The 13266-nt window shown below is 42.1% G+C and overlaps 1 long non-coding RNA gene and 3 other non-coding genes across 4 annotated transcripts; all 4 read left to right on the plus strand.

Moving 5' to 3' along the window:
• The first annotated feature begins 1234 nt into the window (after positions 1-1234).
• LOC138246054 (uncharacterized) lies at positions 1235-12673 on the plus strand. Its single transcript, XR_011194216.1, has 3 exons — positions 1235-1449; positions 11178-11280; positions 12216-12673. It is a non-coding gene; the product is annotated as an uncharacterized lncRNA (long non-coding RNA).
• Positions 1936-2009, plus strand: LOC138247520 (small nucleolar RNA R38). The gene has a single exon (XR_011194550.1). It is a non-coding gene; the product is annotated as a small nucleolar RNA R38 (small nucleolar RNA).
• LOC138247521 (small nucleolar RNA R38) lies at positions 10616-10689 on the plus strand. Its single transcript, XR_011194551.1, has one exon. It is a non-coding gene; the product is annotated as a small nucleolar RNA R38 (small nucleolar RNA).
• LOC138247522 (small nucleolar RNA R38) lies at positions 11756-11829 on the plus strand. Its single transcript, XR_011194552.1, has one exon. It is a non-coding gene; the product is annotated as a small nucleolar RNA R38 (small nucleolar RNA).
• Positions 12674-13266: the final 593 nt, after the last annotated feature.

The raw sequence follows: 13266 nt of genomic DNA on the forward strand, positions 1-13266 counted from the left end.
GTCAGGGGGTAACCATGCCAAGGAGGCATTTCCTTACAATAAGCAAGTCTGTGATTTCCTCAAGTAGAGGAAGAAAATTCTATTGCTGCTTGCTTAGTGATGTAGTGGTCCATGAAAGATATGTATCCATGCTCAGCCATTGAAAAGTTTGTGTTATGGCAGTTCGGCCCCAGTCAGTTTCACAATATTTCACTTTTGCATACAACATAAAGCAAGTAGGAAAACAGGACAGACTGAGATGGGCACCGGGGACAGTAAACATGGCTCTTGTGCCTCTTTCCTTGCTTCGAGTAGACTCTCAAAACTACACAGTTAAGTCTTTTTATCTGTTTCAAGAGTACAGTCGGCAAAGTGAAGATCCTGCAGCCTTGCAACATCCACCTGAACATAAGTAGCTGAGACTGCTTCTTTTGGTCAATTGAGTGTCAAGGAAAGACATGAGCCTTTATGGAGGTCTGACTATAAACAACATATGCATTATTTATTACCCTCTGGATCAGGTGGGTAAACAGCTTCTTAGACCAAGTGCGGTTTTATGACTCGAGTTATATGGCTGAAGAACCTGGTCGTTCTTACCCCCACCACCCTTGTACTTGTTATAATCAAGTATACAGGTGGGCTTGTGAACTTCAACCATCTGACCTCAAACCACGATGAGGGAAGTGCTTTCATTATGAATTGTAATGGGGACGTACACATCTTTACTTTGGTTGGAATCCGTTTTTTGAAGCAAGGCCCGACTTTCCTTGGGATTAGTGTGCATTCATGGATGTCTGCGTGTAGTTGAGCCAATTATGATTTGTTATCCCTGTCTGAAATTTAAGCAATGAACGGGACAACTTTTTTCTGAGGCTAAATTCCTGTCAATTGAATGTTGTAAGTTTGATTTGACCGAAAAACACTACCTCCGCTTACATTACACCAACGTCCCAAAAAATTAAATGCCCAGTTGACAGAACATTTTGTTAACATGAAATACATGCTCGTGTTAATTTTTAACACTGCATGCTAAAAATCACAAAATAGAAAGAATTTAAGAAAAGGGAGCGGCTTGTGCGTAATGAGTACAGCTTGTGCAGGTCATTTTCCGACGAGATCCATGTCAAAGCTTGTAATAGGGCAGCATAGTATCAGCCAGGTTCCCACAACTTCTGTAAGAGCTGACTAAAGTTACGTACACTACATCCTTCCTGACATGGATTTTAGATGAATTTATAATTACTTTATTTCATTCTTCAGTCCTGGCTTGAAGGGCTTCTACTCTGTTCTTTTCCGTTCAGTGAATGTTCTGAATCTGTTTTCTCGCTGTTGCTTCTTGTTTAAATCCTTGTCCGTTTTTTTTGCAGGCTGTTATGCCTCCTCTTCTTGATGTGAAGCTGGCTTAAGTGGGACTTGAAGTTTACTATCGTACAGACCCTGGGCAGCGCCATGAGGTGTAATGGCATACTGGTAATAATTTTGCCAACACTGGCATGTTTCTTTCTGTGGGAGTAATATGGTTACTAATGTTGAGACATAAGTAAAGAAAATCATTTAGGTGGAAGTCCACCTAGGCCAATATCCACTTTAGGTCTCACCCAGTGTACACGATGTCACTTCAAGAGCTTTTGTTTTTGACCAGTGGACTACGACCACACACTGCTTACCATTGGCTGGTTTAATTATCAATCTCGCTTGCGTGGTGCTTATTAGTCAGCTATTAGTCAGCTACCATTGGGCTTCCTTTCTCTTGGTGTTTGTCCTTCACTTGAGGGAGGAACACATTACTTGTGTCCTTTAACTCTCCAACCCTGCCTCTGCGTTCACTTGCCTCTTCCTGCCTTGTCTGTGTTGAGACAACTAATAGCCCCGATATAGTATTTAACTAAGGCATCTAGTGCTGTCTTCTCCTTGCCAGTGGAGAAGTTTTATTTTTGAGCTTGTCTGTTGTCTATCTTGAGCCAATGATGAATTGTTATCCCTGTCTGACAAGTCTAGCTTGAGGACAAACCTTTATTTCTGAGGCTTGATATGCTTGCACAACAGTTTGCTTTTCACAAGTGGATCAGAATGGTTATACTGTGGTCTCCCGTTTGTAGTACTTTATTTGTGTGTGTTTTGTATATAAACGGGGGGGAGAGGGTTTGAGGGTGCCACCCACTTGTTGTCCAGTACAACATTCCCCACCCCAGAGGGCTCCCAGGGAAATTGAACTCCCTGTTACATTTGATTTACCGTGCCAGTGGGGTGTTGCATGTGCTTTTCCCCAGACACACGTTAACCTTTTATAGCAGAAACAATGAATGCAAGATTTGCTATATCACAAATAAGTTGATTGAAAAGCACACAAGATGTTGCATGCGTACATTATAAAGTAAAATTGAGCATCTTTCAGCATTTATTTTTTTTCTTCTCGTTTAGTGCCAGTTCTCGTGCTGTGGGCATTGCCATCTCCGTAAGGTGGCATTGGTACTGCCGATCCCAGGTGCTGATCTTGGACAGTCTCGATATTGGATTGGAGAAGCTAGTGTTGGCTTATGTCTTTAAAAAAGCAATATGTTAGTGCATCATGAAATCCACGTGACTTGGTGGTTTCTTTTGTGAAATATGTATGTATATTTTAGGTTGACAATTCACATACATAAATAAAACTATATACCACAGACTCTTTATTGTATGTAGTTGCTGACTTCAAAAGATTTTTTTTTGTTTCTTTTTTTTTTTTACCCTGCCGTGTTAGAATAAACTTAGTTTCTATCGCCAGTGTGGTATGCTTAACCTATCTCAGCCACTGGTAATTCTGGGCTGCATGCCATCTTGTCTGCTTGAGGTTTTGGATGGAGGACGTGCGAGTTGCTGAATTCGTACTACGACACATCAAGCTCCGGCTCTTTATGTTGGAAAATGTTGTCTGCCCGTAGCTCTTTCTAGGGCGGACAGTAGCTGATAGGTGGAATTATTAAAATCTACTTTGTGGAATGTCTTGCACATTAATCAAACCTGTCATGGGCTGACTTTAAAAGCTAGTTCTCTGAACCCCTTTCGCATGGCCACTGGGTAAGCAGGAACTGCTGGGTTCAACTGCATTGGTTGAGGGCTTTTACTCCGGATGCCCCAGGTCTGGACTAATATGGCCTCTGAGCAACTATTCTGAATAACCTTTCAACGCCCGGCCCTGTGGGTCGAGCAGTCTAAGGCTTCGAGGGGAGCAGTTGGGTGGAAGGCAAACACAAACTTGAACACCAAATACACCAGGTAACTCAGATAAATGATTCTGGCCATACTTGCATTTATGTATCAAGCATTGACAAAGCTAATGGGTCCGCCTATGCAAGAGCTATTGGCTTTGCTGATGTATTTTAGTCATGTTGCCCATCAGCATGACTAAAAGTTAGTGGCATATAGTGGAATGCCGAAGAGGACTCATGTTGTAGAGTACAGTGGTGCAGAGTAGTATCCAACAAGGATGTCACGGAAATACCCTCACTTTGAAGTTGGGCAAAAGAAAAGTAAAAACACACCCATGGAATTCTGTGCCAGACATTTGACCTCTGTCTTTGAATGCACAGCAAATGTGATGCGATATGGTTTTCAGGCCTGATAACCGAAAGCGAGTTCATGGAGAGATACATAAAACAGGGTTTATCCAATAGGAGGACGACCTGAACCTGGAGAGCCTAGCACAAAGCCAACAAATGGAAAGTCAGAAAGTGAGTTGCAGACCACAAAGCTAACGGTAATCGAGCAGAATTGATTCCTAGGTCAACTTTGTGAAAGATTAGTTTGGAAGTGTTAACACATTTTTATAATTAATTTATTGACTCACTTCTGATTTTGTGTCTTTGAAGCTTGTGTTCTTGGGGTTTAAGGCTTTGAAATGGCTGCTCCTTTGTTTTGCTTTCCTTCCTCCAGAAAACAGTCCATCTCAGCAGGACATTCCTGTCTTGGCAGAGGCAAATGCAGGCCATGGGAGTGACGTGAGGTTCTCACCTGGCTGTCTCTCCTGTGATATGTGCATCAAAAGGTTCCCAAACACCCTAGCTCTACTATTTTTTATTTTTTTGGAAAGTTTAAAGCCTACCATACAGCTGTCTGTTTTGTCAATGGCAATCTAGGGACTTTCGCAAAGCTTCCTTGGTATTACATTCTGCCCATTGCTTACCATTGACATTGTGGTTTGTAACTCATTTACTTGCTTTCTATTTGCTGGCTTTACTTTTAAGCTGTCCAGCTTGAGTTTTTCCTTCCTGTGACCCAAACCCTATTTACTGTTTTAATGTTCTACCAGTACTGAATTTCTGTTAACAGGCCTTTAATTCCTGTGGCCCTGGGCTTAAGGTACTTCCTCTCAACCATGGTGCTGAAGGCTTCAGTATCCCTTGGAGCAGGTACTTCCCTCCCATTGATACTGAGGTTCTGCAAAAAAAAAAAAAAAAAGTTTAAATTGCTCCATAGCATGAGTCGCTCTCTCACATGTCCTTTGACACTAGGGTGAGTGCACCTGGGCTGTCCTGGGTCCACTCTCCCACGTGAAATCTACTGAAGCGCAGGTGCAGCTGTTATACGGCCTTTCACCTGGCAGTCTTAACATTTGTGGCAAGTCAGCATGTTGGACTTTGAATAACCTTACTTTCCTCTCTTCTCAATGCTACTTAGCAGTCGCGCCATTGCTATTCCCGTATTTCCTGAGCTCTTCTTGGGTCCCATGGCAATTACCTTGGTTCTTACCATTGGGCTTGGCACCAGACCGGGGAGATCTTTTCTCCCCATTTGCCCTAGAGCCATGCTGTTCCAGCCCTTTGTTAATTTGTCAGGCAACCATGAAAGCTTCCTTCGATCCTTGTGTTTGATGTGCCCGATCTTGCCTAAGTGGGGCAGAGCACTCCTTTAGTTGCTCTGTCACCATGAACTGGTTAAGGGACTGAAAATCCTTGTCCTCCATACACCTGACACTCGTTGCAGTCACACAATTCCATATGAATCCATGCCTCAAACGGAACGCCATCTTCTCTCTTGTATTCTTTGAGAATCAGAGCTCACAAACCATTCCAAAATGTCCTCCCCTACCACATACTTATGCCTATAATCATTTATATCACCATAAGTTTCGTACTCCTGCATAGTACATTTCTGATTTTCAAACAGTAACTTGAGGGGGAATCAATGGAAGTTATACCCCTCTGGGCACCTGCATATGTTCTGTTTACCAAAAAAAAGGGGGTTACTAAACTTTTAAAGTAAAATCATCACTCGTGCTAGCTTCAAAGAACAAATACTAATAATAGTACCAGATTAGTGAAACCAAGCCCACTGAAGGTGAGCTATAAAGCCTCAGCAAGACACCAACCGCATACCACACACAGACTTTTATACTACCAGCCATGGTCCCAATGCAACATATCACTGCATTCACATCACCATGCCGCTGACATTCAAGGGCCCATCACATAAATAGACTTGCATAAAAACACAAAACAAGCAAACTGTTACATATACATAGCCAGACATGTTAACAGTTGGTGCGTCAACAACCTTCACAAATAGTAAAAACATATTCAAACTTTTTGTTTCCCCACCTCCCAAGTATTCACTACCATGGACATTCTGAGCATTACCAAACACATGCCTTGTGAACCTTTACTAACAGAACCCCTTTGAGGCACATGAGGCTCAGGAGGGTGTGTCTTTCATGCGTCTTAAGCACATTTGCTGTGCTAAATCCAACTTTTTCTAGTTTGTGGACACAAGTTGGGGTGTCTGAGACTTCAATGCAAGGCCTGTAGTCTTCAAACTGAGTGAGCATATCTACCTTTTAAACTAAGGTAAACATGCTGAGGGAGTCTGCTTAAGTTTCCTAAAGAGCATATGCTAAACTACAAAGAATGGTCATTTTTGACTTACAGGATAGTCAGTAAAAACATGGCATATGTCCAATCCACCATTATGTGCAGTGCTGTGACGGTAATGCACTTGTAATCCAGCAAAATGAACATCTACTACTTTCTGACAGAGGACGAACATGGAAAGCAGGACACATCACGCATATGTATAGTATTTGGTGCAGAATTTAATGTAATGTTTGTGTGTAAAGTGCAAGATCACATGGGGCAGTATCCACTTGCGGACCAATGACCCATCAGTTGTATAGCACACAACTACTTTGACAGGAGTGTCCTGGTGCTAGCAGGCAACATTTGCTCACCCATCCAACACACTATGGGCCTCATTATGACTCTGGCGGTCTAAAGACTGCTAGGGCTGTGGTCAGACCACCAGTTTTCCTCGGTAGGAAGGGCCAGCAGTCCTAATCTGCCATGGCAGTACTGCCCTGGATATTATGAGTCCCTGCTCCATTGGTGATTACATGGGGGTAGCCCCGCCGTGTAAAGGCTGGCAGAGACGGGATGCAGAGGGGCCCCTGCGCTGCCCATGCACTTGCCTCTCTGTCACTTCAGATAAGTGGGGATCAATACCTTTCATGGAACCTTTAATACCGTGCTGGTGCCCGTTCAGAACCCTGTGACCTTTTCAGCGGAAAGGCCCAGATATAGTACATTAGCATAATCCAGCTACGAAGTAATAAGCACATTTATCACCATTTTTTGAACCTGTAGAAGAAGCAAAGGAAGAAATGTCTTTATACATTGTAAGAGACTAAAGTATGATCCAACCACTGCTGCAGCTTAAGAGCTTAGATTTAGCTGACAGGTTGTCCTCGCACTTAAATTATGAACTGAATTGGATGGGGGTAAGTGGGGTTACGGCTGCAAAGTCCAGCCGATAATAAATATCCTGAAAAAGAGGGGGGAGAATCAGATACCAAAATGCCAATTTTTCCAGCATTGTGTTAGATTGTTGGCCCACATTCACTGACAGACTGCACCCAGACAGTTCTTAAGCGTCCTTGGAGCCTTGAGAGGTCTTTATAGAAAGATCTGCGTATCCTCTGGATAAAATACTGTTTGAATCCCAAAATATTCCACTAGGGGGTGCCAAAGGGGCCATATAGTTGTTAAAAAGAGTGGGGCTCAAAGCAGAATCTTGTGGGGCTCCAAACATGATCTCTTCAAAATCCAAAGAATCATGCCATCCAAACTGCTTGAACTCTGTTCGAGAGGAAAGTACAAATTCATGCTAAAGCACTACGTCTGACTCAGATATCATCCATTTCCTGGGGGAGAATAGAATGGGACACAGTGTCATAGGCTGCAGATAAATCAAGTAGGATCAATGCAGTCCATTTTCCCTGATCGAGTGCCAGCTTGATAGAATCTGTAATCTCCACTAGGGCTGATTTTGGGCTAAGGCTTGATGTAAAACCAGATTGTGAGTAATGCAATAATTCACCTTGTTCCAGGAAGTCAGATAACTCCCTGTTTATATGTTTTTCCAGTATCTTAGATGACACTGGAAATAAGGAGATCACCCTAAATGTGGCAAGTTGAGGCATATCAGTTGAAGGTTTCTTTAACAAGTGAATCCGTTTAGTCTGTTAACAATAAATAGGAACAGTAGCACAACAAATAGGGACAGTGGCAGATTGGAGAGAATTATCAAATAGTTGATTAAAGATAGGATTTATCACCTCAGAAACTGAGATTAAGAAAGGTGAACCAGATTAGCATGAAATTACAGCCTGTTCAGATTCTTCAAGTGAAATCATGGAGAAGTTACACAGCAGACATCTCAAGGGCCTAGCAATTATCGGCTGTGCTACCTGTATTTGAGAGAAAAGGATTTGGCTCCAAATTGGCGACAATTTTGAGAATCTTATGCTCAAAGAAGCTGGGTTGTTCCTGCTGTACCAGATCAAATGCTTATCAATCAAAAATTAGTTTATGAAAACCATAAACATTACATGACATGCACATACAAATCATCAATAAAATCCGTCTCCGAGGAAACACCCATTTAACATTTATAAAACCTAACAATATCTTGTTAAACAATTAGGCACTAAAACATTAAACGTCCATAAGGTGCCAAGGCGCAACAACTACAGATGGTAGAGTACTATAAAAAATGCACCCTAAAATAGGTGCATAACTCCTCACTTCCTTAAATACACAAACCTTTTGTATTTAATAATAATGCTTATTAAGGCTGCATAAGAGCTAATGGAAGTAAGAAATGCTTCACTACCTTAAAGATTTCACCAGAGTTATTGGATTTTAATATGTTGTCAGAAAAGAACGCCTAATCATACCCTGGTATTTGTTTATAGCCTTTTTGTATAATACTTTATTATCAGGAAGGTAGTGTTTTCTCCAGCACCTGTCTTGTTTTTAATATTGCTTGTGCATATCTCTCAGTTTTTTATTGAAATATGGGCACAAGACATTTGGAATTGCTGGAACGTTTAGACTTTGTCTCTGGGGCTATTATATTAGCCATGTTTGATAGCCAAGAATTCACTGCTAAGGCATCGGACTCTACATCTCCACTTCTACTTAGGATCAAATTTTCTAGGATGGTCTCAATATCCAAAATATTTGCTCTAGCCCATCTCTTTTAGGGAGGGGTTCCACCAGGTGTCTCTTGAAAAAAGAATGCTCAATACCCAATGTAAAATTAATGATAAAATGATCAAACCAATTAATAGTCTTGAGTGTTGTCATATTGACACTTTAGTTGGGAAAATGGGGTGTCAGATATAGCCTATTTGAGGTGCTCAATATATTGCCTCAGATTTAAAGAATTTAGGGCCAGATGTATCAAAGGGTTTTTTACCCTTTCTGCGTCTATGGGAAATAGTGTTCATACATATGGCCCTTAGTTTCTCCGGGAGAGTCACAGGCTGAGCGTCAGCCACATTATTGATATTTATATTCATGTCTCAGAAGTTAAGTCTCATACGTTAAGTTCGAGAATTGAAATAAATATTTGGCAATGGCATCTTCAGGGCTGATCCATGGATTCACCTAGTTGAAGTGTGTTCAGCTTTGTGATGAAGGCCATTCTGCCTTTTGGGAGCAATTTAGGAGAAGCCAATTCTCCCTGTTCTGGTGCTGCATATGCATGGGATGTTTGCGAGTATGCGTCTGGCTGTGCAAAGGTGTCTGGAAGGTTTATGTAATCTGTGGCCGTATTGAGGTATGCTGGGCCAGGGCTGTGTAAGGCTTTAAATGGGTGTCAGGAGTTTGAAAATAGCTGTGGATGTGCAGCCAGTGAAGCTGTTTGAGGTACAGGGTAAGTGTGCGGTGGAAGTTTGAGGGAGGAGGCTGTCTCCTTCATTCTGTATGGTTTGGAGTCATTTGCTTAGTTGAGTGAGTGAGTAATCCAGTATCTGGGTGGGTGCGGCACTGATGAGGTTGAGTCTATTGGTGAAGATGAAGTCATGGCATGTGTATCTGTAGTATCTTGACTGTCTGCCTTCTACCTATGTGATATCCCTGTGAAAGCACACCTAGCCTAAGCTTTTCCTACCTGTTCATGTCTCTGTCCCCTTTAAATTCCTGAATACTTGCCAAGTGAACCTCTTCGAACACCGTCTGTTGCTAGCTCTTTGAGGCTCAAGAGAACATTCTTTCATGTGCCCTAAGTACACTCACTGTGGTAAATCGAACTTATTACTGTTTGTGGATGCAAACTGAGGGTGTTTGAAACTGCCATCCAGTAGTCAAACCGAGTGACCATATCTATCTTTGAAACTGAGGAAAACATGCTGAGGAAGGCTGCCTAAGATCCGTACAGAGCACTTAAAAAATAGGCAAGACTTTATGTTTTTGCCACACAGGTTACTCAGTGACAACGTGACTCATATGCTGTCCACCCTTATGTGCAGTGTGGGGTAACTATAATGCACTTGTTTTTTGGTGAACAGAGCATCTACCAAGTGCCAACGGAGGATAAAGGTGTCAAGCAAACCATAAGCAAGTCTGTGATTTCCTCAAGTAGAGGAAGAAAATTCTATTGCTGCTTGCTTAGTGATGTAGTGGCCCATGAAAGATAGGTATCCATGCTCAGTCATTGAAAAGTTTGTGTTATGGCATTTCGGCCCCAGTCAGTTTCACAATATTTCACTTTTGTATACAACATAAAGCAAGTAGGAAAACAGGACTGACTGAGATGGGGACTGGGGACAGTAAACAAGGCTCTTGTGCCTCTTTCCTTGCTTCGAGTAGACTCTCAAAACTACACAGTTAAGTCTTTTTATCTGTTTCAAGAGTACGGTCGGCAAAGTGAAGATCCTGCAGCCTTGCAACATCCACCTGAACATAAGTAGCTGAGACTGCTTCTTCTGTAGCAGTAAGACTTTCAACAATGGTCAATTGAGTGTGAAGGAAAGACATGAGCCTTTATGGAGGTCTGACTATAAACAACATATGCATTATATATTACCCTCTGGATCAGGTGGGTAAACAGCTTCTTAGACCAAGTGCGGTTTTATGACTCGAGTTATATGGCTGAAGAACCTGGTCGTTCTTACCCCCACCACCCTTGTACTTGTTATAATCAAGTATACAGGTGGGCTTGTGAACTTCAACCATCTGACCTCAAACCGCGATGAGGGAAGTGCTTTAATTATGAATTGTAATGGGGACGTACACATCTTTACTTTGGTTGGAATCCGTTTTTTGAAGCGAGGCCCCACTTTCCTTGGGATTAGTGTGCAGTCATGGATGAAAGCGTGTAGTTGAGCCAATGATGATTTGTTATCCCTGTCTGAAATTTATGCAATGAACGGGACAACTTTTTTCTGAGGCTAAATTCCTGTCAATTGAATGTTGTAAGTTTGATTTGACCGAAAAACACTACCTCCGCTTACATTACACCAACGTCCCAAAAAATTCAATGCCCAGTTGACAGAACATTTTGTTAACATGAAATACATGCTTGTGTTAACTTTTAACACTGCGTGCTAAAAATCACAAAATAGAAAGAATTTAAGAAAAGGGAGCGGCTTGTGCGTAATGAGTACAGCTTGTGCAGGTCATTTTCCGATGAGAACCATTTCAAAGCTTGTAATAGGGCAGCATAGTATCAGCCAGGTTCCCATAACTTCTGTACGAGCTGACCAAAGTTACGTACACTACATCCTTCCCGACATGGATTTTAGCTGAATTTATAATTACTTTATTTCATTCTTCAGTCCTGGCTTGAAGGGCTTCTACTCTGTTCTTTTCCATTCAGTGAACGTTCTGAATCTGTGTGCTCGCTGTTGCTTCTTGTTTAAATCTTTGTCCGTTTTTTTGCAGGCTGTTACGCCTCCTCTTCTTGATGTGAAGCTGGCTTAAGTGGGACTTGAAGTTTACTATCGTACAGACCCTGGGCAGCGCCATGAGGTGTAATGGCATACTGGTAATAATTTTGCCAACACTGGCATGTTTCTTTCTGTGGGAGTAATATGGTTACTAATGTTGAGATATAAGTAAAGAAAATCATTTAGGAGGAAGTACACCTAGGCCAATATCCACTTTAGGTCTCACCCAGTGTACACAATGTCACTTCAAGAGCTTTTGTTTTTGACCAGTGGACTGCGACCACACACTGCTTACCATTGGCTGGTTTCATTATCAATCTCGCTTGCGTGGTGCTTATTAGTCAGCTACCAATGGGCTTCCTTTCTCTTGGTGTTTGTCCTTCACTTGAGGGAGGAACCCATTACTTGTGTCCTTTAACTCTCCAACCCTGCCTCTGCGTTCACTTGCCTCTTCCTGCCTTGTCTGTGTTGAGACAACCAATAGCTCCGGTACAGTATTTAACTAAGGCATGTTGTGCTGTCTTCTCCTTGCCAGTGGAGAAGTTTTATTTTTGAGGTTGTCTGTTGTCTATCTTGAGCCAATGATGAATTGTTATCCCTGTCTGACAAGTCTAGCTTGAGGACAATCCTTTATTTCTGAGGCTTGATATGCTTGCACAACAGTTTGCTTTTCACAAGTGGATCAGAATGGTTATACTGTGGTCTCCCATTTGTAGTACTTTATTTGTGTGTGTTTTGTATATAAAGGGGGGGGGAGCGGGGTTTGAGGGTGCCACCCACTTGTTGTCCAGTACAACATTCCCCACCCCAGAGGGCTCCCAGGGAAATTGAACTCCCTGGTACATTTGATTTACCGTGCCAGTGGGGTGTTGCATGTGCTTTTCCCCAGACATATACGTTAAGCAGAAACAATGAATGCAAGAGTTGCTATATCACAAATACGTTGATTTAAAAGCACACAAGATGTTGCATGCGTACATTATAAAGTAAAATTGAGCATCTTTCAGCATTTATTTTTTTTCTTCTCGTTTAGTGCCAGTTCTCGTGCTGTGGGCATTGCCATCTCCATAAGGTGGCATTGGTACTGCCGATCCCAGGTGCTGATCTTGGACAGTCTCGATATTGGATTGGAGAAGCTAGTGTTGGCTTATGTCTTTAAAAATGCAATATGTTAGTGCTGCTCATGAAATCCACGTGACTTGGTGGTTTCTTTTGTGAAATATGTATGTATATTTTAGGTTGACAATTCACATACAAAAATAAAACTATATACCACAGACTCTTTATTGTATGTAGTTGCTGACTTCAAAAGATTTTTTTTTAGTGTTCTTTTTTTTTTTTACCCTGCCGTGTTAGAATCAACTTAGTTTCTATCGCCAGTGTGGTATGCTTAACCTATCTCAGCCACTGGTAATTCTGGGCTGCATGCCATCTTGTCTGCTTGAGGTTTTGGATGGAGGACGTGCGAGTTGCTGAATTCGTACTACGACACATCAAGCTCCGGCTCTTTATGTTGGAAAATGTTGTCTGCCCGTAGCTCTTTCTAGGGCGGACAGTAGCTGATAGGTGGAATTATTAAAATCTACTTTTTGGAATGTCTTGCACATTAATCAAACCTGTCATGGGCTGACTTTAAAAGCTAGTTCTCTGAACCCCTTTCGCATGGCCACTGGGTAAGCAGGAACTGCTGGGTTCAATTGCATTGGTTGAGGCCTTTTACTCCGGATGCCCCAGGTCTGCACTACTATGGCCTCTGAGCAACTATTCTGAATAACCTTTCAACGCCCGGCCCTGTGGGTCGAGCAGTCTAAGGCTTCGAGGGGAGCAGTTTGGTGTAAGGCAAACGCAAACTTGAACACCAAATACACCAAGTAACTCGGATAAATGATTCTGGCTTATGTACCAAGCATTGACAAAGCTAATGGGTCCGCCTATACAAGAGCTATTGGCTTTGCTGATGTATTTTAGTCAAGTTGCCCATCAGCATGACTGAAAGTTAGTGGCATATAGTGGAATGCCGAAGAGGACTCATGTTGTAGAGTACAGTGGTGCAGAGTAGTATCCAGGAAGGATGTCACGGAAAT

The sequence above is a fragment of the Pleurodeles waltl genome, chromosome 7 (assembly GCF_031143425.1).
Source record: "Pleurodeles waltl isolate 20211129_DDA chromosome 7, aPleWal1.hap1.20221129, whole genome shotgun sequence".
NCBI classification, from domain to species: Eukaryota; Metazoa; Chordata; class Amphibia; order Caudata; family Salamandridae; genus Pleurodeles; species Pleurodeles waltl.